The sequence below is a fragment of the Anomaloglossus baeobatrachus genome, chromosome 4 (genome assembly GCF_048569485.1).
Source record: "Anomaloglossus baeobatrachus isolate aAnoBae1 chromosome 4, aAnoBae1.hap1, whole genome shotgun sequence".
Lineage (NCBI taxonomy): Eukaryota > Metazoa > Chordata > Amphibia > Anura > Aromobatidae > Anomaloglossus > Anomaloglossus baeobatrachus.
In genome coordinates, this window is record NC_134356.1 from 670,309,687 (window position 1) to 670,334,822 (window position 25,136).

Genomic DNA, 25,136 nt, shown 5'->3' on the forward strand with positions numbered 1-25,136 from the left:
AACGCTTAGAAACTGAAATCTCTGGCCATACAATAGATTATATTTCTATTTTGCTTCAAGTTGCTTGGATTAGTTTTGCATGCATTACAATTAGTGATAGACTTGGCTGTCAATATTTACAGTTATATCGAATTCCAGTTGCACAAAACTTCTTAAAAAACGCTTAGAAACTGAAATCTCTGGCCATAAAATAGATTATATTTCTATTTTGCTTAAAGTCGCTTGGATTAGTTTTGCCTGCGTTACAATTAGTGATAGACTTAGCTGTCAATATTTACAGTTATATCGAATTCCAGTTGCCCGAAACTTCTTAAAAAACGCTTAGAAACTGAAATCTCTGGCCATACAATAGATTATATTTCTATTTTGCTTCAATTCGTTACTCTGTCATACTTTAAGGTTAACGACGATGTAACATGGCCACTCTCTTACTCTAACCAAGTTATTTCAAATTTGTAAATTAATTTTACACATTGGATGGATAAAACCTACGGATCTTTTTCCAAAAGTCACTGGATGTGAACAGAAAGCCAAAGGAATGGCCAGCACAGAGGTCGAACCTGCAACCTTGGCGTTATTAGCACCACGCTCTAACCGATTGAGCTAACCGGCCACTTTTGCCCCATATCTACTCTCTTTTAATGAACTTGCTCTAATTTTGAGCCAGCTACTGACCCCTCAAAGCTTGATCTGTCCACAGTGAAAGGTAAAATACGTTGAAAGTTGACTAATTCTTAGAGAGCCCATCAAAAGCATAGGAACCAATCTTAAATGAGAATTGACAAGCTTTTTTTATATTATGAGCAATATGTTGCCACCAACCACTCTAACTTGTCACGTGATGAGCCAGTAAATTACGCCATTGCTTGGATTAGTTTTTGCCTGCATTACAATTAGTGATAGACTTAGCTGTCAATATTTACAGTTATATCGAATTCCAGTTGCCCAAAACTTCTTAAAAAACGCTTAGAAACTGAAATCTATGGCCATACAATAGATTATATTTAAATTTTGCTTCAATTCGTTACTCTGTCATACTTTAAGGTTAACGACAATGTAACATGGCCACTCTCTTACTCTAACCAAGTTATTTCAAGTTTGTAAATTAATTTTACACATTGGATGGATAAAACCTACGGATCTTTTTCCAAAAGTCACTGGATGTGAACAGAAAGCCAAAGGAATGGCCAGCACGGGGGTCGAACCCGCAACCTTGGCGTTATTAGCACCACGCTCTAACCGATTAAGCTAACCGGCCACTTTTGCCCCATATCTACTCTCTTTTAATGAACTTGCTCTAATTTTGAGCCAGCTACTGACCTCTCAAAGCTTGACCTGTCCACAGTGAAAGGTAAAATACGTTGAAAGTTGACTAATTCTTAGAGAGCCCATCAAAAGCATAGGAACCAATCTTAAATGAGAATTGACAAGCTTTTTTTATATTATGAGCAATATGTTGCCACCAACCACTCTAACTTGTCACGTGATGAGCCAGTAAATTACGCCATTGCTTGGATTAGTTTTTGCCTGCATTACAATTAGTGATAGACTTAGCTGTCAATATTTACAGTTATATCGAATTCCAGTTGCCCAAAACATCTTAAAAAACGCTAAGAAACTGAAATCTCTGGCCATACAATAGATTATATTTCTATTTTGCTTCAATTCGTTACTCTGTCATACTTTAAGGTTAACGACGATGTAACATGGCCACTCTCTTACTCTAACCAAGTTATTTCAAGTTTGTAAATTAATTTTACACATTGGATGGATAAAACCTACGGATCTTTTTCCAAAAGTCACTGGATGTGAACAGAAAGCCAAAGGAATGGCCAGCACGGGGGTCGAACCCGCAACCTTGGCGTTATTAGCACCACGCTCTAACCGATTGAGCTAACCGGCCACTTTTGCCCCATATCTACTCTCTTTTAATGAACTTGCTCTAATTTTGAGCCAGCTACTGACCTCTCAAAGCTTGATCTGTCCACAGTGAAAGGTAAAATACGTTGAAAGTTAACTAATTCTTAGAGAGCCCATCAAAAGCATAGGAACCATTCTTAAATGAGAATTGACAAGCCTTTTTTATATTATGAGCAATATGTTGCCACCAACCACTCTAACTTGTCACGTGATGAGCCAGTAAATTACGCCAATGCTTGGATTAGTTTTTGCCTGCATTACAATTAGTGATAGACTTAGCTGTCAATATTTACAGTTATATCGAATTCCAGTTGCACAAAACTTCTTAAAGGGAACCTGTCATCAGGAATTTGGCTTTCAACCTAAACGTTTCCCCCTCTGCAGCTCGTGGGCTGCATTCTAGGAAGGTTTTTGTACTTTTTGTGCCCCTTTTTAAACCAAAATAAACACTTTATAAACTTGTACCTTTCTGTTTGAAAATCTTGTTAATTTTCCATGTGGGCGGGCCGTGTGGCGTCCGTTGCTGTAGCTTACGCCGTCCCCCATGCTCCAAATCATGCCTCATAACGCCGCCCACTGCGCCGAGGTCCCGTGCACGCCGGGACACCTAGTGACGTGGTCGCATGCACGAGAGTATGGGCGGCGCTGTGATTGCATCGCAAGTGCGCGCCCATACTCTCGTGCCCGCCCTTTCCCCCACTGCCTCCAGCGTTCTGCGCCGGCCCGACGTCACCTCCTTCCCATCGTACCCTGCAGCAGGAAATAGATGGGAGGAGCGGAGCACAGGAGAAGCAGAGGATCTGAGCGACGTACAGAGGGGAGAGCGCGCACACGAGAGTATGGGCGCGCACTTGCGATGCAATCACAGCGCCGCCCATACTCTCGTGCCTGCGACCACGTCACTAGGTGTCCCGGCGTGCACGGGACCTCGGCGCAGTGGGCGGCGTTATGAGGCATGATTTGGAGCATGGGGGACGGCGTAAGCTACAGCAACGGACGCCACACGGCCCGCCCACATGGAAAATTAACAAGATTTTCAAACAGAAAGGTACAAGTTTATAAAGTGTTTATTTTGGTTTAAAAAGGGGCACAAAAAGTACAAAAACCTTCCTAGAATGCAGCCCACGAGCTGCAGAGGGGGAAACGTTTAGGTTGAAAGCCAAATTCCTGATGACAGGTTCCCTTTAAAAAACGCTTAGAAACTGAAATCTCTGGCCATAAAATAGATTATATTTCTATTTTGCTTCAAGTTGCTTGGATTAGTTTTGCATGCATTACAATTAGTGATAGACTTGGCTGTCAATATTTACAGTTATATCGAATTCCAGTTGCACAAAACTTCTTAAAAAACGCTTAGAAACTGAAATCTCTGGCCATAAAATAGATTATATTTCTATTTTGCTTAAAGTCGCTTGGATTAGTTTTGCCTGCGTTACAATTAGTGATAGACTTAGCTGTCAATATTTACAGTTATATCGAATTCCAGTTGCCCGAAACTTCTTAAAAAACGCTTAGAAACTGAAATCTCTGGCCATACAATAGATTATATTTCTATTTTGCTTCAATTCGTTACTCTGTCATACTTTAAGGTTAACGACGATGTAACATGGCCACTCTCTTACTCTAACCAAGTTATTTCAAGTTTGTAAATTAATTTTACACATTGGATGGATAAAACCTACGGATCTTTTTCCAAAAGTCACTGGATGTGAACAGATAGCCAAAGGAATGGCCAGCACAGGGGTCGAACCTGCAACCTTGGTGTTATTAGCACCACGCTCTAACCGATTGAGCTAACCGGCCACTTTTGCCCCATATCTACTCTCTTTTAATGAACTTGCTCTAATTTTGAGCCAGCTACTGACCCCTCAAAGCTTGATCTGTCCACAGTGAAAGGTAAAATACGTTGAAAGTTGACTAATTCTTAGAGAGCCCATCAAAAGCATAGGAACCAATCTTAAATGAGAATTGACAAGCTTTTTTTATATTATGAGCAATATGTTGCCACCAACCACTCTAACTTGTCACGTGATGAGCCAGTAAATTACGCCATTGCTTGGATTAGTTTTTGCCTGCATTACAATTAGTGATAGACTTAGCTGTCAATATTTACAGTTTTATCGAATTCCAGTTGCCCAAAACTTCTTAAAAAACGCTTAGAAACTGAAATCTATGGCCATACAATAGATTATATTTAAATTTTGCTTCAATTCGTTACTCTGTCATACTTTAAGGTTAACGACGATGTAACATGGCCACTCTCTTACTCTAACCAAGTTATTTCAAGTTTGTAAATTAATTTTACACATTGGATGGATAAAACCTACGGATCTTTTTCCAAAAGTCACTGGATGTGAACAGAAAGCCAAAGGAATGGCCAGCACGGGGGTCGAACCCGCAACCTTGGCGTTATTAGCACCACGCTCTAACCGATTAAGCTAACCGGCCACTTTTGCCCCATATCTACTCTCTTTTAATGAACTTGCTCTAATTTTGAGCCAGCTACTGACCTCTAAAAGCTTGACCTGTCCACAGTGAAAGGTAAAATACGTTGAAAGTTGACTAATTCTTAGAGAGCCCATCAAAAGCATAGGAACCAATCTTAAATGAGAATTGACAAGCTTTTTTTATATTATGAGCAATATGTTGCCACCAACCACTCTAACTTGTCACGTGATGAGCCAGTAAATTACGCCATTGCTTGGATTAGTTTTTGCCTGCATTACAATTAGTGATAGACTTAGCTGTCAATATTTACAGTTATATCGAATTCCAGTTGCCCAAAACATCTTAAAAAACGCTAAGAAACTGAAATCTCTGGCCATACAATAGATTATATTTCTATTTTGCTTCAATTCGTTACTCTGTCATACTTTAAGGTTAACGACGATGTAACATGGCCACTCTCTTACTCTAACCAAGTTATTTCAAGTTTGTAAATTAATTTTACACATTGGATGGATAAAACCTACGGATCTTTTTCCAAAAGTCACTGGATGTGAACAGAAAGCCAAAGGAATGGCCAGCACGGGGGTTGAACCCGCAACCTTGGCGTTATTAGCACCGCGCTCTAACCGATTGAGCTAACTGGCCACTTTTGCCCCATATCTACTCTTTTTTAATGAACTTGCTCTAATTTTGAGCCAGCTACTGACCTCTCAAAGCTTGATCTGTCCACAGTGAAAGGTAAAATACGTTGAAAGTTGACTAATTCTTAGAGAGCCCATCAAAAGCATAGGAACCATTCTTAAATGAGAATTGACAAGCCTTTTTTATATTATGAGCAATATGTTGCCACCAACCACTCTAACTTGTCACGTGATGAGCCAGTAAATTACGCCAATGCTTGGATTAGTTTTTGCCTGCATTACAATTAGTGATAGACTTAGCTGTCAATATTTACAGTTATATCGAATTCCAGTTGCCCAAAACTTCTTAAAAAACGCTAAGAAACTGAAATCTCTGGCCATACAATAGATTATATTTCTATTTTGCTTCAATTCGTTACTCTGTCATACTTTAAGGTTAACGACGATGTAACATGGCCACTCTCTTACTCTAACCAAGTTATTTCAAGTTTGTAAATTAATTTTACACATTGGATGGATAAAACCTACGGATCTTTTTCCAAAAGTTACTGGATGTGAACAGAAAGCCAAAGGAATGGCCAGCACGGGGGTCGAACCCGCAACCTTGGTGTTATTAGCACCACGCTCTAACCGATTGAGCTAACCGGCCACTTTTTCCCCATATCTACTCTCTTTTAATGAACTTGCTCTAATTTTGAGCCAGCTACTGACCTCTCAAAGCTTGATCTGTCCACAGTGAAAGGTAAAATACGTTGAAAGTTGACTAATTCTTAGGGAGCCCATCAAAAGCATAGGAACCAATCTTAAATGAGAATTGACAAGCTTTTTTTATATTATGAGCAATATGTTGCTACCAACCACTCTAACTTGTCACGTGATGAGCCAGTAAATTACACCATTGCTTGGATTAGTTTTTGCCTGCATTACAATTAGTGATAGACATAGCTGTCAATATTTACAGTTATATCGAATTCCAGTTGCCCAAAACTTCTTAAAAAACGCTTAGAAACTGAAATCTCTGGCCATACAATAGATTATATTTCTATTTTGCTTCAAGTTGCTTGGATTAGTTTTGCATGCATTACAATTAGTGATAGACTTAGCTGTCAATATTTACAGTTATATCGAATTCCAGTTGCACAAAACTTCTTAAAAAACGCTTAGAAACTGAAATCTCTGGCCATAAAATAGATTATATTTCTATTTTGCTTAAAGTCGCTTGGATTAGTTTTGCCTGCGTTACAATTAGTGATAGACTTAGCTGTCAATATTTACAGTTATATCGAATTCCAGTTGCCCGAAACTTCTTAAAAAACGCTTAGAAACTGAAATCTCTGGCCATACAATAGATTATATTTCTATTTTGCTTCAATTCGTTACTCTGTCATACTTTAAGGTTAACGACGATGTAACATGGCCACTCTCTTACTCTAACCAAGTTATTTCAAGTTTGTAAATTAATTTTACACATTGGATGGATAAAACCTACGGATCTTTTTCCAAAAGTCACTGGATGTGAACAGAAAGCCGAAGGAATGGCCAGCACAGGGGTCGAATCTGCAACCTTGGCGTTATTAGCACCACGCTCTAACCGATTGAGCTAACCGGCCACTTTTGCCCCATATCTACTCTCTTTTAATGAACTTGCTCTAATTTTGAGCCAGCTACTGACCCCTCAAAGCTTGATCTGTCCACAGTGAAAGGTAAAATACGTTGAAAGTTGACTAATTCTTAGAGAGCCCATCAAAAGCATAGGAACCAATCTTAAATGAGAATTGACAAGCTTTTTTTATATTATGAGCAATATGTTGCCACCAACCACTCTAACTTGTCACGTGATGAGCCAGTAAATTACGCCATTGCTTGGATTAGTTTTTGCCTGCATTACAATTAGTGATAGACTTAGCTGTCAATATTTACAGTTATATCGAATTCCAGTTGCCCAAAACTTCTTAAAAAACGCTTAGAAACAGAAATCTATGGCCATACAATAGATTATATTTAAATTTTGCTTCAATTCGTTACTCTGTCATACTTTAAGGTTAACGACGATGTAACATGGCCACTCTCTTACTCTAACCAAGTTATTTCAAGTTTGTAAATTAATTTTACACATTGGATGGATAAAACCTACAGATCTTTTTCCAAAAGTCACTGGATGTGAACAGAAAGCCAAAGGAATGGCCAGCACGGGGGTCGAACCCGCAACCTCGGCGTTATTAGCACCATGCTCTAACTGATTGAACTAACCGGCCACTTTTGCCTCATATCTACTCTGTTTTAATGAACTTGCTCTAATTTTGAGCCAGCTACTGACCTCTCAAAGCTTGATCTGTCCACAGTGAAAGGTAAAATACGTTGAAAGTTGACTAATTCTTAGAGAGCCCATTAAAAGCATAGGAACCAATCTTAAATGAGAATTGACAAGCTTTTTTTATATTATGAGCAATATGTTGCCACCAACCACTCTAACTTGTCACGTGATGAGCCAGTAAATTACGCCATTGCTTGGATTAGTTTTTGCCTGCATTACAATTAGTGATAGACTTAGCTGTCAATATTTACAGTTATATCGAATTCCAGTTGCCCACAACTTCTTAAAAAACGCTTAGAAACTGAAATCTCTGGCCATACAATAGATTATATTTCTATTTTGCTTCAATTCGTTACTCTGTCATACTTTAAGGTTAACAACGATGTAACGTGGCCACTCTCTTACTCTAACCAAGTTATTTCAAGTTTGTAAATTATTTTACACATTGGATGGATAAAACCTACGGATCTTTTTCCAAAAGTCACTGGATGTGAACAGAAAGCCAAAGGAATAGCCAGCACAGAGGTCGAACCTGCAACCTTGGCGTTATTAGCACCACGCTCTAACCGATTGAGCTAACCTGCCACTTTTGCCCCATATCTACTCTCTTTTAATGAACTTGCTCTAATTTTGAGCCAGCTACTGACCCCTCAAACTTGATCTGTCCACAGTGAAAGATAAAATATGTTGAAAGTTGACTAATTCTTAGAGAGCCCATCAAAAGCATAGGAACCAATCTTAAATGAGAATTGACAAGCTTTTTTTATATTATGAGCAATATGTTGCCACCAACCACTCTAACTTGTCACGTGATGAGCCAGTAAATTACGCCATTGCTTGGATTAGTTTTTGCCGGCATTACAATTAGTGATAGACTTAGCTGTCAATATTTACAGTTATATCGAATTCCAGTTGCCCACAACTTCTTAAAAAACGCTTAGAAACTGAAATCTCTGGCCATACAATAGATTATATTTCTATTTTGCTTCAATTCGTTACTCTGTCATACTTTAAGGTTAACAACGATGTAACATGGCCACTCTCTTACTCTAACCAAGTTATTTCAAGTTTGTAAATTAATTTTACACATTGGATGGATAAAACCTACGGATCTTTTTCCAAAAGTTACTGGATGTGAACAGAAAGCCAAAGGAATGGCCAGCACGGGGGTCGAACCCGCAACCTTGGTGTTATTAGCACCACGCTCTAACCGATTGAGCTAACTGGCCACTTTTTCCCCATATCTACTCTCTTTTAATGAACTTGCTCTAATTTTGAGCCAGCTACTGACCTCTCAAAGCTTGATCTGTCCACAGTGAAAGGTAAAATACGTTGAAAGTTGACTAATTCTTAGAGAGCCCATCAAAAGCATAGGAACCATTCTTAAATGAGAATTGACAAGCCTTTTTTATATTATGAGCAATATGTTGCCACCAACCACTCTAACTTGTCACGTGATGAGCCAGTAAATTACGCCAATGCTTGGATTAGTTTTTGCCTGCATTACAATTAGTGATAGACTTGGCTGTCAATATTTACAGTTATATCGAATTCCAGTTGCACAAAACTTCTTAAAAAACGCTTAGAAACTGAAATCTCTGGCCATAAAATAGATTATATTTCTATTTTGCTTAAATTCGCTTGGATTAGTTTTGCCTGCGTTACAATTAGTGATAGACTTAGCTGTCAATATTTACAGTTATATCGAATTCCAGTTGCCCGAAACTTCTTAAAAAACGCTTAGAAACTGAAATCTCTGGCCATACAATAGATTATATTTCTATTTTGCTTCAAGTTGCTTGGATTAGTTTTGCATGCATTACAATTAGTGATAGACTTGGCTGTCAATATTTACAGTTATATCGAATTCCAGTTGCACAAAACTTCTTAAAAAACGCTTAGAAACTGAAATCTCTGGCCATAAAATAGATTATATTTCTATTTTGCTTAAAGTCGCTTGGATTAGTTTTGCCTGCGTTACAATTAGTGATAGACTTAGCTGTCAATATTTACAGTTATATCGAATTCCAGTTGCCCGAAACTTCTTAAAAAACGCTTAGAAACTGAAATCTCTGGCCATACAATAGATTATATTTCTATTTTGCTTCAATTCGTTACTCTGTCATACTTTAAGGTTAACGACGATGTAACATGGCCACTCTCTTACTCTAACCAAGTTATTTCAAATTTGTAAATTAATTTTACACATTGGATGGATAAAACCTACGGATCTTTTTCCAAAAGTCACTGGATGTGAACAGAAAGCCAAAGGAATGGCCAGCACAGGGGTCGAACCTGCAACCTTGGCGTTATTAGCACCACGCTCTAACCGATTGAGCTAACCGGCCACTTTTGCCCCATATCTACTCTCTTTTAATGAACTTGCTCTAATTTTGAGCCAGCTACTGACCCCTCAAAGCTTGATCTGTCCACAGTGAAAGGTAAAATACGTTGAAAGTTGACTAATTCTTAGAGAGCCCATCAAAAGCATAGGAACCAATCTTAAATGAGAATTGACAAGCTTTTTTTATATTATGAGCAATATGTTGCCACCAACCACTCTAACTTGTCACGTGATGAGCCAGTAAATTACGCCATTGCTTGGATTAGTTTTTGCCTGCATTACAATTAGTGATAGACTTAGCTGTCAATATTTACAGTTATATCGAATTCCAGTTGCCCAAAACTTCTTAAAAAACGCTTAGAAACTGAAATCTATGGCCATACAATAGATTATATTTAAATTTTGCTTCAATTCGTTACTCTGTCATACTTTAAGGTTAACGACAATGTAACATGGCCACTCTCTTACTCTAACCAAGTTATTTCAAGTTTGTAAATTAATTTTACACATTGGATGGATAAAACCTACGGATCTTTTTCCAAAAGTCACTGGATGTGAACAGAAAGCCAAAGGAATGGCCAGCACGGGGGTCGAACCCGCAACCTTGGCGTTATTAGCACCACGCTCTAACCGATTAAGCTAACCGGCCACTTTTGCCCCATATCTACTCTCTTTTAATGAACTTGCTCTAATTTTGAGCCAGCTACTGACCTCTCAAAGCTTGACCTGTCCACAGTGAAAGGTAAAATACGTTGAAAGTTGACTAATTCTTAGAGAGCCCATCAAAAGCATAGGAACCAATCTTAAATGAGAATTGACAAGCTTTTTTTATATTATGAGCAATATGTTGCCACCAACCACTCTAACTTGTCACGTGATGAGCCAGTAAATTACGCCATTGCTTGGATTAGTTTTTGCCTGCATTACAATTAGTGATAGACTTAGCTGTCAATATTTACAGTTATATCGAATTCCAGTTGCCCAAAACTTCTTAAAAAACGCTAAGAAACTGAAATCTCTGGCCATACAATAGATTATATTTCTATTTTGCTTCAAGTTGCTTGGATTAGTTTTGCATGCATTACAATTAGTGATAGACATAGCTGTCAATATTTACAGTTATATCGAATTCCAGTTGCCCAAAACTTCTTAAAAAACGCTTAGAAACTGAAATCTCTGGCCATACAATAGATTATATTTCTATTTTGCTTCAAGTTGCTTGGATTAGTTTTGCATGCATTACAATTAGTGATAGACTTAGCTGTCAATATTTACAGTTATATCGAATTCCAGTTGCACAAAACTTCTTAAAAAACGCTTAGAAACTGAAATCTCTGGCCATAAAATAGATTATATTTCTATTTTGCTTAAAGTCGCTTGGATTAGTTTTGCCTGCGTTACAATTAGTGATAGACTTAGCTGTCAATATTTACAGTTATATCGAATTCCAGTTGCCCGAAACTTCTTAAAAAACGCTTAGAAACTGAAATCTCTGGCCATACAATAGATTATATTTCTATTTTGCTTCAATTCGTTACTCTGTCATACTTTAAGGTTAACGACGATGTAACATGGCCACTCTCTTACTCTAACCAAGTTATTTCAAGTTTGTAAATTAATTTTACACATTGGATGGATAAAACCTACGGATCTTTTTCCAAAAGTCACTGGATGTGAACAGAAAGCCGAAGGAATAGCCAGCACAGGGGTCGAATCTGCAACCTTGGCGTTATTAGCACCACGCTCTAACCGATTGAGCTAACCGGCCACTTTTGCCCCATATCTACTCTCTTTTAATGAACTTGCTCTAATTTTGAGCCAGCTACTGACCTCTCAAAGCTTGATCTGTCCACAGTGAAAGGTAAAATACGTTGAAAGTTGACTAATTCTTAGAGAGCCCATTAAAAGCATAGGAACCAATCTTAAATGAGAATTGACAAGCTTTTTTTATATTATGAGCAATATGTTGCCACCAACCACTCTAACTTGTCACGTGATGAGCCAGTAAATTACGCCATTGATTGGATTAGTTTTTGCCTGCATTACAATTAGTGATAGACTTAGCTGTCAATATTTACAGTTATATCGAATTCCAGTTGCCCACAACTTCTTAAAAAACGCTTAGAAACTGAAATCTCTGGCCATACAATAGATTATATTTCTATTTTGCTTCAATTGGTTACTCTGTCATACTTTAAGGTTAACAACGATGTAACGTGGCCACTCTCTTACTCTAAGCAAGTTATTTCAAGTTTGTAAATTATTTTACACATTGGATGGATAAAACCTACGGATCTTTTTCCAAAAGTCACTGGATGTGAACAGAAAGCCAAAGGAATAGCCAGCACAGAGGTCGAACCTGCAACCTTGGCGTTATTAGCACCACGCTCTAACTGATTGAGCTAACCTGCCACTTTTGCCCCATATCTACTCTCTTTTAATGAACTTGCTCTAATTTTGAGCCAGCTACTGACCCCTCAAACTTGATCTGTCCACAGTGAAAGGTAAAATATGTTGAAAGTTGACTAATTCTTAGAGAGCCCATCAAAAGCATAGGAACCAATCTTAAATGAGAATTGACGAGCTTTTTTTATATTATGAGCAATATGTTGCCACCAACCACTCTAACTTGTCACGTGATGAGCCAGTAAATTACGCCATTGCTTGGATTAGTTTTTGCCGGCATTACAATTAGTGATAGACTTAGCTGTCAATATTTACAGTTATATCGAATTCCAGTTGCCCACAACTTCTTAAAAAACGCTTAGAAACTGAAATCTCTGGCCATACAATAGATTATATTTCTATTTTGCTTCAATTCGTTACTCTGTCATACTTTAAGGTTAACAACGATGTAACATGGCCACTCTCTTACTCTAACCAAGTTATTTCAAGTTTGTAAATTAATTTTACACATTGGATGGATAAAACCTACGGATCTTTTTCCAAAAGTTACTGGATGTGAACAGAAAGCCAAAGGAATGGCCAGCACGGGGGTCGAACCCGCAACCTTGGTGTTATTAGCACCACGCTCTAACCGATTGAGCTAACTGGCCACTTTTTCCCCATATCTACTCTCTTTTAATGAACTTGCTCTAATTTTGAGCCAGCTACTGACCTCTCAAAGCTTGATCTGTCCACAGTGAAAGGTAAAATACGTTGAAAGTTGACTAATTCTTAGAGAGCCCATCAAAAGCATAGGAACCATTCTTAAATGAGAATTGACAAGCCTTTTTTATATTATGAGCAATATGTTGCCACCAACCACTCTAACTTGTCACGTGATGAGCCAGTAAATTACGCCAATGCTTGGATTAGTTTATGCCTGCATTACAATTAGTGATAGACTTGGCTGTCAATATTTACAGTTATATCGAATTCCAGTTGCACAAAACTTCTTAAAAAACGCTTAGAAACTGAAATCTCTGGCCATAAAATAGATTATATTTCTATTTTGCTTAAATTCGCTTGGATTAGTTTTGCCTGCGTTACAATTAGTGATAGACTTAGCTGTCAATATTTACAGTTATATCGAATTCCAGTTGCCCGAAACTTCTTAAAAAACGCTTAGAAACTGAAATCTCTGGCCATACAATAGATTATATTTCTATTTTGCTTCAAGTTGCTTGGATTAGTTTTGCATGCATTACAATTAGTGATAGACTTGGCTGTCAATATTTACAGTTATATCGAATTCCAGTTGCACAAAACTTCTTAAAAAACGCTTAGAAACTGAAATCTCTGGCCATAAAATAGATTATATTTCTATTTTGCTTAAAGTCGCTTGGATTAGTTTTGCCTGCGTTACAATTAGTGATAGACTTAGCTGTCAATATTTACAGTTATATCGAATTCCAGTTGCCCGAAACCTCTTAAAAAACGCTTAGAAACTGAAATCTCTGGCCATACAATAGATTATATTTCTATTTTGCTTCAATTCGTTACTCTGTCATACTTTAAGGTTAACGACGATGTAACATGGCCACTCTCTTACTCTAACCAAGTTATTTCAAATTTGTAAATTAATTTTACACATTGGATGGATAAAACCTACGGATCTTTTTCCAAAAGTCACTGGATGTGAACAGAAAGCCAAAGGAATGGCCAGCACAGGGGTCGAACCTGCAACCTTGGCGTTATTAGCACCACGCTCTAACCTATTGAGCTAACCGGCCACTTTTGCCCCATATCTACTCTCTTTTAATGAACTTGCTCTAATTTTGAGCCAGCTACTGACCCCTCAAAGCTTGATCTGTCCACAGTGAAAGGTAAAATACGTTGAAAGTTGACTAATTCTTAGAGAGCCCATCAAAAGCATAGGAACCAATCTTAAATGAGAATTGACAAGCTTTTTTATATTATGAGCAATATGTTGCCACCAACCACTCTAACTTGTCACGTGATGAGCCAGTAAATTACGCCATTGCTTGGATTAGTTTTTGCCTGCATTACAATTAGTGATAGACTTAGCTGTCAATATTTACAGTTATATCGAGTTCCAGTTGCCCAAAACTTCTTAAAAAACGCTTAGAAACTGAAATCTATGGCCATACAATAGATTATATTTAAATTTTGCTTCAATTCGTTACTCTGTCATACTTTAAGGTTAACGACAATGTAACATGGCCACTCTCTTACTCTAACCAAGTTATTTCAAGTTTGTAAATTAATTTTACACATTGGATGGATAAAACCTACGGATCTTTTTCCAAAAGTCACTGGATGTGAACAGAAAGCCAAAGGAATGGCCAGCACGGGGGTCGAACCTGCAACCTTGGCGTTATTAGCACCACGCTCTAACCGATTAAGCTAACCGGCCACTTTTGCCCCATATCTACTCTCTTTTAATGAACTTGCTCTAATTTTGAGCCAGCTACTGACCTCTCAAAGCTTGACCTGTCCACAGTGAAAGGTAAAATACGTTGAAAGTTGACTAATTCTTAGAGAGCCCATCAAAAGCATAGGAACCAATCTTAAATGAGAATTGACAAGCTTTTTTTATATTATGAGCAATATGTTGCCACCAACCACTCTAACTTGTCACGTGATGAGCCAGTAAATTACGCCATTGCTTGTATTAGTTTTTGCCTGCATTACAATTAGTGATAGACTTAGCTGTCAATATTTACAGTTATATCGAATTCCAGTTGCCCAAAACATCTTAAAAAACGCTAAGAAACTGAAATCTCTGGCCATACAATAGATTATATTTCTATTTTGCTTCAATTCGTTACTCTGTCATACTTTAAGGTTAACGACGATGTAACATGGCCACTCTCTTACTCTAACCAAGTTATTTCAAGTTTGTAAATTAATTTTACACATTGGATGGATAAAACCTACGGATCTTTTTCCAAAAGTCACTGGATGTGAACAGAAAGCCAAAGGAATGGCCAGCACGGGGGTCGAACCCGCAACCTTGGTGTTATTAGCACCACGCTCTAACCGATTGAGCTAACCGGCCACTTTTGCCCCATATCTACTCTCTTTTAATGAACTTGCTCTAATTTTGAGCCAGCTACTGACCTCTCAAAGCTTGATCTGTCCACAGTGAAAGGTAAAATACGTTGAAAGTTAACTAATTCTTAGAGAGCCCATCAAAAGCATAGGAACCATTCTTAAATGAGAATTGACAAGCCTTTTTTATATTATGAGCAATATGTTGCCACCAACCACTCTAACTTGTCACGTGATGAGCCAGTAAATTACGCCAATGCTTGGATTAGTTTTTGCCTGCATTACAATTAGTGATAGACTTAGCTGTCAATATTTACAGTTATATCGAATTCCAGTTGCCCAAAACTTCTTAAAAAACGCTTAGAAACTGAAATCTATGGCCATACAATAGATTATATTTAAATTTTGCTTCAATTCGTTACTCTGTCATACTTTAAGGTTAACGACAATGTAACATGGCCACTCTCTTACTCTAACCAAGTTATTTCAAGTTTGTAAATTAATTTTACACATTGGATGGATAAAACCTACGGATCTTTTTCCAAAAGTCACTGGATGTGAACAGAAAGCCAAAGGAATGGCCAGCACGGGGGTCGAACCCGCAACCTTGGCGTTATTAGCACCACGCTCTAACCGATTAAGCTAACCGGCCACTTTTGCCCCATATCTACTCTCTTTTAATGAACTTGCTCTAATTTTGAGCCAGCTACTGACCTCTCAAAGCTTGACCTGTCCACAGTGAAAGGTAAAATACGTTGAAAGTTGACTAATTCTTAGAGAGCCCATCAAAAGCATAGGAACCAATCTTAAATGAGAATTGACAAGCTTTTTTTATATTATGAGCAATATGTTGCCACCAACCACTCTAACTTGTCACGTGATGAGCCAGTAAATTACGCCATTGCTTGGATTAGTTTTTGCCTGCATTACAATTAGTGATAGACTTAGCTGTCAATATTTACAGTTATATCGAATTCCAGTTGCCCAAAACTTCTTAAAAAACGCTAAGAAACTGAAATCTCTGGCCATACAATAGATTATATTTCTATTTTGCTTCAATTCGTTACTCTGTCATACTTTAAGGTTAACGACGATGTAACATGGCCACTCTCTTACTCTAACCAAGTTATTTCAAGTTTGTAAATTAATTTTACACATTGGATGGATAAAACCTACGGATCTTTTTCCAAAAGTTACTGGATGTGAACAGAAAGCCAAAGGAATGGCCAGCACGGGGGTCGAACCCGCAACCTTGGTGTTATTAGCACCACGCTCTAACCGATTGAGCTAACCGGCCACTTTTTCCCCATATCTACTCTCTTTTAATGAACTTGCTCTAATTTTGAGCCAGCTACTGACCTCTCAAAGCTTGATCTGTCCACAGTGAAAGGTAAAATACGTTGAAAGTTGACTAATTCTTAGGGAGCCCATCAAAAGCATAGGAACCAATCTTAAATGAGAATTGACAAGCTTTTTTTATATTATGAGCAATATGTTGCTACCAACCACTCTAACTTGTCACGTGATGAGCCAGTAAATTACACCATTGCTTGGATTAGTTTTTGCCTGCATTACAATTAGTGATAGACATAGCTGTCAATGTTTACAGTTATATCGAATTCCAGTTGCCCAAAACTTCTTAAAAAACGCTTAGAAACTGAAATCTCTGGCCATACAATAGATTATATTTCTATTTTGCTTCAAGTTGCTTGGATTAGTTTTGCATGCATTACAATTAGTGATAGACTTAGCTGTCAATATTTACAGTTATATCGAATTCCAGTTGCACAAAACTTCTTAAAAAACGCTTAGAAACTGAAATCTCTGGCCATAAAATAGATTATATTTCTATTTTGCTTAAAGTCGCTTGGATTAGTTTTGCCTGCGTTACAATTAGTGATAGACTTAGCTGTCAATATTTACAGTTATATCGAATTCCAGTTGCCCGAAACTTCTTAAAAAACGCTTAGAAACTGAAATCTCTGGCCATACAATAGATTATATTTCTATTTTGCTTCAATTCGTTACTCTGTCATACTTTAAGGTTAACGACGATGTAACATGGCCACTCTCTTACTCTAACCAAGTTATTTCAAGTTTGTAAATTAATTTACACATTGGATGGATAAAACCTACGGATCTTTTTCCAAAAGTCACTGGATGTGAACAGAAAGCCGAAGGAATGGCCAGCACAGGGGTCGAATCTGCAACCTTGGCGTTATTAGCACCACGCTCTAACCGATTGAGCTAACCGGCCAGTTTTGCCCCATATCTACTCTCTTTTAATGAACTTGCTCTAATTTTGAGCCAGCTACTGACCCCTCAAAGCTTGATCTGTCCACAATGAAAGGTAAAATACGTTGAAAGTTGACTAATTCTTAGAGAGCCCATCAAAAGCATAGGAACCAATCTTAAATGAGAATTGACAAGCTTTTTTTATATTATGAGCAATATGTTGCCACCAACCACTCTAACTTGTCACGTGATGAGCCAGTAAATTACGCCATTGCTTGGATTAGTTTTTGCCTGCATTACAATTAGTGATAGACTTAGCTGTCAATATTTACAGTTATATCGAATTCCAGTTGCCCAAAACTTCTTAAAAAACGCTTAGAAACAGAAATCTATGGCCATACAATAGATTATATTTAAATTTTGCTTCAATTCGTTACTCTGTCATACTTTAAGGTTAACGACGATGTAACATGGCCACTCTCTTACTCTAACCAAGTTATTTCAAGTTTGTAAATTAATTTTACACATTGGATGGATAAAACCTACGGATCTTTTTCCAAAAGTCACTGGATGTGAACAGAAAGCCAAAGGAATGGCCAGCACGGGGGTCGAACCCGCAACCTTGGCGTTATTAGCACCATGCTCTAACTGATTGAACTAACCGGCCACTTTTGCCTCATATCTACTCTGTTTTAATGAACTTGCTCTAATTTTGAGCCAGCTACTGACCTCTCAAAGCTTGATCTGTCCACAGTGAAAGGTAAAATACGTTGAAAGTTGACTAATTCTTAGAGAGCCCATTAAAAGCATAGGAACCAATCTTAAATGAGAATTGACAAGCTTTTTTTATATTATGAGCAATATGTTGCCACCAACCACTCTAACTTGTCACGTGATGAGCCAGTAAATTACGCCATTGCTTGGATTAGTTTTTGCCTGCATTACAATTAGTGATAGACTTAGCTGTCAATATTTACAGTTATATCGAATTCCAGTTGCCCACAACTTCTTAAAAAACGCTTAGAAACTGAAATCTCTGGCCATACAATAGATTATATTTCTATTTTGCTTCAATTCGTTACTCTGTCATACTTTAAGGTTAACAACGATGTAACGTGGCCACTCTCTTACTCTAACCAAGTTATTTCAAGTTTGTAAATTATTTTACACATTGGATGGATAAAACCTACGGATCTTTTTCCAAAAGTCACTGGATGTGAACAGAAAGCCAAAGGAATAGCCAGCACAGAGGTCGAACCTGCAACCTTGGCGTTATTAGCACCACGCTCTAACCGATTGAGCTAACCTGCCACTTTTGCCCCATATCTACTCTCTTTTAATGAACTTGCTCTAATTTTGAGCCAGCTACTGACCCCTCAAACTTGATCTGTCCACAGTGAAAGGTAAAATATGTTGAAAGTTGACTAATTCTTAGAGAGCCCATCAAAAGCATAGGAACCAACCTTAAATGAGAATTGACAAGCTTTTTTTATATTATGAGCAATATGTTGCCACCAACCACTCTAACTTGTCACGTGATGAGCCAGTAAATTACGCCATTGCTTGGATTAGTTTTTGCCGGCATTACAATTAGTGATAGACTTAGCTGTCAATATTTACAGTTATATCGAATTCCATTGCCCACAACTTCTTAAAAAACGCTTAGAAACTGAAATCTCTGGCCATACAATATATTATATTTCTATTTTGCTTCAATTCGTTACTCTGTCATACTTTAAGGTTAACAACGATGTAACATGGCCACTCTCTTACTCTAACCAAGTTATTTCAAGTTTGTAAATTAATTTTACACATTGGATGGATAAAACCTACGGATCTTTTTCCAAAAGTTACTGGATGTGAACAGAAAGCCAAAGGAATGGCCAGCACGGGGGTCGAACCCGCAACCTTGGTGTTATTAGCACCACGCTCTAACCGATTGAGCTAACTGGCCACTTTTTCCCCATATCTACTCTCTTTTAATGAACTTGCTCTAATTTTGAGCCAGCTACTGACCTCTCAAAGCTTGATCTGTCCACAGTGAAAGGTAAAATACGTTGAAAGTTGACTAATTCTTAGAGAGCCCATCAAAAGCATAGGAACCATTCTTAAATGAGAATTGACAAGCCTTTTTTATATTATGAGCAATATGTTGCCACCAACCACTCTAACTTGTCACGTGATGAGCCAGTAAATTACGCCAATGCTTGGATTAGTTTTTGCCTGCATTACAATTAGTGATAGACTTGGCTGTCAATATTTACAGTTATATCGAATTCCAGTTGCACAAAACTTCTTAAAAAACGCTTAGAAACTGAAATCTCTGGCCATAAAATAGATTATATTTCTATTTTGCTTAAATTCGCTTGGATTAGTTTTGCCTGCGTTACAATTAGTGATAGACTTAGCTGTCAATATTTACAGTTATATCGAATTCCAGTTGCCCGAAACTTCTTAAAAAACGCTTAGAAACTGAAATCTCTGGCCATACAATAGATTATATTTCTATTTTGCTTCAAGTTGCTTGGATTAGTTTTGCATGCATTACAATTAGTGATAGACTTGGCTGTCAATATTTACAGTTATATCGAATTCCAGTTGCACAAAACTTCTTAAAAAACGCTTAGAAACTGAAATCTCTGGCCATAAAATAGATTATATTTCTATTTTGCTTAAAGTCGCTTGGATTAGTTTTGCCTGCGTTACAATTAGTGATAGACTTAGCTGTCAATATTTACAGTTATATCGAATTCCAGTTGCCCGAAACTTCTTAAAAAACGCTTAGAAACTGAAATCTCTGGCCATACAATAGATTATATTTCTATTTTGCTTCAATTCATTACTCTGTCATACTTTAAGGTTAACGACGATGTAACATGGCCACTCTCTTACTCTAACCAAGTTATTTCAAATTTGTAAATTAATTTTACACATTGGATGGATAAAACCTACGGATCTTTTTCCAAAAGTCACTGGATGTGAACAGAAAGCCAAAGGAATGGCCAGCACAGGGGTCGAACCTGCAACCTTGGCGTTATTAGCACCACGCTCTAACCGATTGAGCTAACCAGCCACTTTTGCCCCATATCTACTCTCTTTTAATGAACTTGCTCTAATTTTGAGCCAGCTACTGACCCCTCAAAGCTTGATCTGTCCACAGTGAAAGGTAAAATACGTTGAAAGTTGACTAATTCTTAGAGAGCCCATCAAAAGCATAGGAACCAATCTTAAATGAGAATTGACAAGCTTTTTTTATATTATGAGCAATATGTTGCCACCAACCACTCTAACTTGTCACGTGATGAGCCAGTAAATTACGCCATTGCTTGGATTAGTTTTTGCCTGCATTACAATTAGTGATAGACTTAGCTGTCAATATTTACAGTTATATCGAATTCCAGTTGCCCAAAACTTCTTAAAAAACGCTTAGAAACTGAAATCTATGGCCATACAATAGATTATATTTAAATTTTGCTTCAATTCGTTACTCTGTCATACTTTAAGGTTAACGACAATGTAACATGGCCACTCTCTTACTCTAACCAAGTTATTTCAAGTTTGTAAATTAATTTTACACATTGGATGGATAAAACCTACGGATCTTTTTCCAAAAGTCACTGGATGTGAACAGAAAGCCAAAGGAATGGCCAGCACGGGGGTCGAACCCGCAACCTTGGTGTTATTAGCACCACGCTCTAACCGATTAAGCTAACCGGCCACTTTTGCCCCATATCTACTCTCTTTTAATGAACTTGCTCTAATTTTGAGCCAGCTACTGACCTCTCAAAGCTTGACCTGTCCACAGTGAAAGGTAAAATACGTTGAAAGTTGACTAATTCTTAGAGAGCCCATCAAAAGCATAGGAACCAATCTTAAATGAGAATTGACAAGCTTTTTTTATATTATGAGCAATATGTTGCCACCAACCACTCTAACTTGTCACGTGATGAGCCAGTAAATTACGCCATTGCTTGGATTAGTTTTTGCCTGCATTACAATTAGTGATAGACTTAGCTGTCAATATTTACAGTTATATCGAATTCCAGTTGCCCAAAACATCTTAAAAAACGCTAAGAAACTGAAATCTCTGGCCATACAATAGATTATATTTCTATTTTGCTTCAATTCGTTACTCTGTCATACTTTAAGGTTAACGACGATGTAACATGGCCACTCTCTTACTCTAACCAAGTTATTTCAAGTTTGTAAATTAATTTTACACATTGGATGGATAAAACCTACGGATCTTTTTCCAAAAGTCACTGGATGTGAACAGAAAGCCAAAGGAATGGCCAGCACGGGGGTCGAACCCGCAACCTTGGCGTTATTAGCACCACGCTCTAACCGATTGAGCTAACCGGCCACTTTTGCCCCGTATCTACTCTCTTTTAATGAACTTGCTCTAATTTTGAGCCAGCTACTGACCTCTCAAAGCTTGATCTGTCCACAGTGAAAGGTAAAATACGTTGAAAGTTAACTAATTCTTAGAGAGCCCATCAAAAGCATAGGAACCATTCTTAAATGAGAATTGACAAGCCTTTTTTATATTATGAGCAATATGTGGCCACCAACCACTCTAACTTGTCACGTGATGAGCCAGTAAATTACGCCAATGCTTGGATTAGTTTTTGCCTGCATTACAATTAGTGATAGACTTAGCTGTCAATATTTACAGTTATATCGAATTCCAGTTGCACAAAACTTCTTAAAAAACGCTTAGAAACTGAAATCTCTGGCCATAAAATAGATTATATTTCTATTTTGCTTCAAGTTGCTTGGATTAGTTTTGCATGCATTACAATTAGTGATAGACTTGGCTGTCAATATTTACAGTTATATCGAATTCCAGTTGCACAAAACTTCTTAAAAAACGCTTAGAAACTGAAATCTCTGGCCATAAAATAGATTATATTTCTATTTTGCTTAAAGTCGCTTGGATTAGTTTTGCCTGCGTTACAATTAGTGATAGACTTAGCTGTCAATATTTACAGTTATATCGAATTCCAGTTGCCCGAAACTTCTTAAAAAACGCTTAGAAACTGAAATCTCTGGCCATACAATAGATTATATTTCTATTTTGCTTCAATTCGTTACTCTGTCATACTTTAAGGTTAACGACGATGTAACATGGCCACTCTCTTACTCTAACCAAGTTATTTCAAGTTTGTAAATTAATTTTACACATTGGATGGATAAAACCTACGGATCTTTTTCCAAAAGTCACTGGACGTGAACAGAAAGCCAAAGGAATGGCCAGCACAGGGGTCGAACCTGCAACCTTGGCGTTATTAGCACCACGCTCTAACCGATTGAGCTAACCGGCCACTTTTGCCCCATATCTACTCTCTTTTAATGAACTTGCTCTAATTTTGAGCCAGCTACTGACCCCTCAAAGCTTGATCTGTCCACAGTGAAAGGTAAAATACGTTGAAAGTTGACTAATTCTTAGAGAGCCCATCAAAAGCATAGGAACCAATCTTAAATGAGAATTGACAAGCTTTTTTTATATTATGAGCAATATGTTGCCACCAACCACTCTAACTTGTCACGTGATGAGCCAGTAAATTACGCCATTGCTTGGATTAGTTTTTGCCTGCATTACAATTAGTGATAGACTTAGCTGTCAATATTTACAGTTTTATCGAATTCCAGTTGCCCAAAACTTCTTAAAAAACGCTTAGAAACTGAAATCTATGGCCATACAATAGATTATATTTAAATTTTGCTTCAATTCGTTACTCTGTCATACTTTAAGGTTAACGACGATGTAACATGGCCACTCTCTTACTCTAACCAAGTTATTTCAAGTTTGTAAATTAATTTTACACATTGGATGGATAAAACCTACGGATCTTTTTCCAAAAGTCACTGGATGTGAACAGAAAGCCAAAGGAATGGCCAGCACGGGGGTCGAACCCGCAACCTTGGCGTTATTAGCACCACGCTCTAACCGATTAAGCTAACCGGCCACTTTTGCCCCATATCTACTCTCTTTTAATGAACTTGCTCTAATTTTGAGCCAGCTACTGACCTCTAAAAGCTTGACCTGTCCACAGTGAAAGGTAAAATACGTTGAAAGTTGACTAATTCTTAGAGAGCCCATCAAAAGCATAGGAACCAATCTTAAATGAGAATTGACAAGCTTTTTTTATATTATGAGCAATATGTTGCCACCAACCACTCTAACTTGTCACGTGATGAGCCAGTAAATTACGCCATTGCTTGGATTAGTTTTTGCCTGCATTACAATTAGTGATAGACTTAGCTGTCAATATTTACAGTTATATCGAATTCCAGTTGCCCAAAACATCTTAAAAAACGCTAAGAAACTGAAATCTCTGGCCATACAATAGATTATATTTCTATTTTGCTTCAATTCGTTACTCTGTCATACTTTAAGGTTAACGACGATGTAACATGGCCACTCTCTTACTCTAACCAAGTTATTTCAAGTTTGTAAATTAATTTTACACATTGGATGGATAAAACCTACGGATCTTTTTCCAAAAGTCACTGGATGTGAACAGAAAGCCAAAGGAATGGCCAGCACGGGGGTCAAACCCGCAACCTTGGCGTTATTAGCACCACGCTCTAACCGATTGAGCTAACTGGCCACTTTTGCCCCATATCTACTCTCTTTTAATGAACTTGCTCTAATTTTGAGCCAGCTACTGACCTCTCAAAGCTTGATCTGTCCACAGTGAAAGGTAAAATACGTTGAAAGTTGACTAATTCTTAGAGAGCCCATCAAAAGCATAGGAACCATTCTTAAATGAGAATTGACAAGCCTTTTTTATATTATGAGCAATATGTTGCCACCAACCACTCTAACTTGTCACGTGATGAGCCAGTAAATTACGCCAATGCTTGGATTAGTTTTTGCCTGCATTACAATTAGTGATAGACTTAGCTGTCAATATTTACAGTTATATCGAATTCCAGTTGCACAAAACTTCTTAAAAAACGCTTAGAAACTGAAATCTCTGGCCATAAAATAGATTATATTTCTATTTTGCTTAAAGTCGCTTGGATTAGTTTTGCCTGCATTACAATTAGTGATAGACTTAGCTGTCAATATTTACAGTTATATCGAATTCCAGTTGCCCAAAACTTCTTAAAAAACGCTAAGAAACTGAAATCTCTGGCCATACAATAGATTATATTTCTATTTTGCTTCAATTCGTTACTCTGTCATACTTTAAGGTTAACGACAATGTAACATGGCCACTCTCTTACTCTAACCAAGTTATTTCAAGTTTGTAAATTAATTTTACACATTGGATGGATAAAACCTACGGATCTTTTTCCAAAAGTTACTGGATGTGAACAGAAAGCCAAAGGAATGGCCAGCACGGGGGTCGAACCCGCAACCTTGGTGTTATTAGCACCACGCTCTAACCGATTGAGCTAACCGGCCACTTTTTCCCCATATCTACTCTCTTTTAATGAACTTGCTCTAATTTTGAGCCAGCTACTGACCTCTCAAAGCTTGATCTGTCCACAGTGAAAGGTAAAATACGTTGAAAGTTGACTAATTCTTAGGGAGCCCATCAAAAGCATAGGAACCAATCTTAAATGAGAATTGACAAGCTTTTTTTATATTATGAGCAATATGTTGCTACCAACCACTCTAACTTGTCACGTGATGAGCCAGTAAATTACACCATTGCTTGGATTAGTTTTTGCCTGCATTACAATTAGTGATAGACATAGCTGTCAATATTTACAGTTATATCGAATTCCAGTTGCCCAAAACTTCTTAAAAAACGCTTAGAAA

General features: G+C 37.6%; 21 non-coding genes across 21 annotated transcripts; all 21 read right to left on the reverse strand.

Moving 5' to 3' along the window:
- Positions 1 to 1,184: 1,184 nt before the first annotated feature.
- On the reverse strand, positions 1,185 to 1,258 carry TRNAI-AAU (transfer RNA isoleucine (anticodon AAU)). Its single transcript has one exon. It is a non-coding gene; the product is annotated as a tRNA-Ile (tRNA).
- Positions 1,259 to 1,829: 571 nt separating this feature from the next.
- TRNAI-AAU (transfer RNA isoleucine (anticodon AAU)) lies at positions 1,830 to 1,903 on the reverse strand. Its single transcript has one exon. It is a non-coding gene; the product is annotated as a tRNA-Ile (tRNA).
- A 1,746-nt stretch (positions 1,904 to 3,649) lies between these two features.
- TRNAI-AAU (transfer RNA isoleucine (anticodon AAU)) lies at positions 3,650 to 3,723 on the reverse strand. Its single transcript has one exon. It is a non-coding gene; the product is annotated as a tRNA-Ile (tRNA).
- Positions 3,724 to 4,294: 571 nt separating this feature from the next.
- On the reverse strand, positions 4,295 to 4,368 carry TRNAI-AAU (transfer RNA isoleucine (anticodon AAU)). The gene has a single exon. It is a non-coding gene; the product is annotated as a tRNA-Ile (tRNA).
- Positions 4,369 to 4,939: 571 nt separating this feature from the next.
- Positions 4,940 to 5,013, reverse strand: TRNAI-AAU (transfer RNA isoleucine (anticodon AAU)). Its single transcript has one exon. It is a non-coding gene; the product is annotated as a tRNA-Ile (tRNA).
- A 571-nt stretch (positions 5,014 to 5,584) lies between these two features.
- On the reverse strand, positions 5,585 to 5,658 carry TRNAI-AAU (transfer RNA isoleucine (anticodon AAU)). The gene has a single exon. It is a non-coding gene; the product is annotated as a tRNA-Ile (tRNA).
- A 2,820-nt stretch (positions 5,659 to 8,478) lies between these two features.
- TRNAI-AAU (transfer RNA isoleucine (anticodon AAU)) lies at positions 8,479 to 8,552 on the reverse strand. Its single transcript has one exon. It is a non-coding gene; the product is annotated as a tRNA-Ile (tRNA).
- Positions 8,553 to 9,597: 1,045 nt separating this feature from the next.
- Positions 9,598 to 9,671, reverse strand: TRNAI-AAU (transfer RNA isoleucine (anticodon AAU)). Its single transcript has one exon. It is a non-coding gene; the product is annotated as a tRNA-Ile (tRNA).
- A 571-nt stretch (positions 9,672 to 10,242) lies between these two features.
- TRNAI-AAU (transfer RNA isoleucine (anticodon AAU)) lies at positions 10,243 to 10,316 on the reverse strand. The gene has a single exon. It is a non-coding gene; the product is annotated as a tRNA-Ile (tRNA).
- A 2,333-nt stretch (positions 10,317 to 12,649) lies between these two features.
- On the reverse strand, positions 12,650 to 12,723 carry TRNAI-AAU (transfer RNA isoleucine (anticodon AAU)). The gene has a single exon. It is a non-coding gene; the product is annotated as a tRNA-Ile (tRNA).
- A 1,045-nt stretch (positions 12,724 to 13,768) lies between these two features.
- Positions 13,769 to 13,842, reverse strand: TRNAI-AAU (transfer RNA isoleucine (anticodon AAU)). The gene has a single exon. It is a non-coding gene; the product is annotated as a tRNA-Ile (tRNA).
- A 1,215-nt stretch (positions 13,843 to 15,057) lies between these two features.
- On the reverse strand, positions 15,058 to 15,131 carry TRNAI-AAU (transfer RNA isoleucine (anticodon AAU)). The gene has a single exon. It is a non-coding gene; the product is annotated as a tRNA-Ile (tRNA).
- A 571-nt stretch (positions 15,132 to 15,702) lies between these two features.
- TRNAI-AAU (transfer RNA isoleucine (anticodon AAU)) lies at positions 15,703 to 15,776 on the reverse strand. Its single transcript has one exon. It is a non-coding gene; the product is annotated as a tRNA-Ile (tRNA).
- Positions 15,777 to 16,347: 571 nt separating this feature from the next.
- TRNAI-AAU (transfer RNA isoleucine (anticodon AAU)) lies at positions 16,348 to 16,421 on the reverse strand. The gene has a single exon. It is a non-coding gene; the product is annotated as a tRNA-Ile (tRNA).
- Positions 16,422 to 19,239: 2,818 nt separating this feature from the next.
- On the reverse strand, positions 19,240 to 19,313 carry TRNAI-AAU (transfer RNA isoleucine (anticodon AAU)). Its single transcript has one exon. It is a non-coding gene; the product is annotated as a tRNA-Ile (tRNA).
- Positions 19,314 to 20,358: 1,045 nt separating this feature from the next.
- On the reverse strand, positions 20,359 to 20,432 carry TRNAI-AAU (transfer RNA isoleucine (anticodon AAU)). The gene has a single exon. It is a non-coding gene; the product is annotated as a tRNA-Ile (tRNA).
- A 1,216-nt stretch (positions 20,433 to 21,648) lies between these two features.
- On the reverse strand, positions 21,649 to 21,722 carry TRNAI-AAU (transfer RNA isoleucine (anticodon AAU)). Its single transcript has one exon. It is a non-coding gene; the product is annotated as a tRNA-Ile (tRNA).
- An 887-nt stretch (positions 21,723 to 22,609) lies between these two features.
- TRNAI-AAU (transfer RNA isoleucine (anticodon AAU)) lies at positions 22,610 to 22,683 on the reverse strand. Its single transcript has one exon. It is a non-coding gene; the product is annotated as a tRNA-Ile (tRNA).
- Positions 22,684 to 23,254: 571 nt separating this feature from the next.
- Positions 23,255 to 23,328, reverse strand: TRNAI-AAU (transfer RNA isoleucine (anticodon AAU)). Its single transcript has one exon. It is a non-coding gene; the product is annotated as a tRNA-Ile (tRNA).
- Positions 23,329 to 23,899: 571 nt separating this feature from the next.
- TRNAI-AAU (transfer RNA isoleucine (anticodon AAU)) lies at positions 23,900 to 23,973 on the reverse strand. Its single transcript has one exon. It is a non-coding gene; the product is annotated as a tRNA-Ile (tRNA).
- A 729-nt stretch (positions 23,974 to 24,702) lies between these two features.
- On the reverse strand, positions 24,703 to 24,776 carry TRNAI-AAU (transfer RNA isoleucine (anticodon AAU)). The gene has a single exon. It is a non-coding gene; the product is annotated as a tRNA-Ile (tRNA).
- Between the last annotated feature and the right edge of the window lie 360 nt (positions 24,777 to 25,136).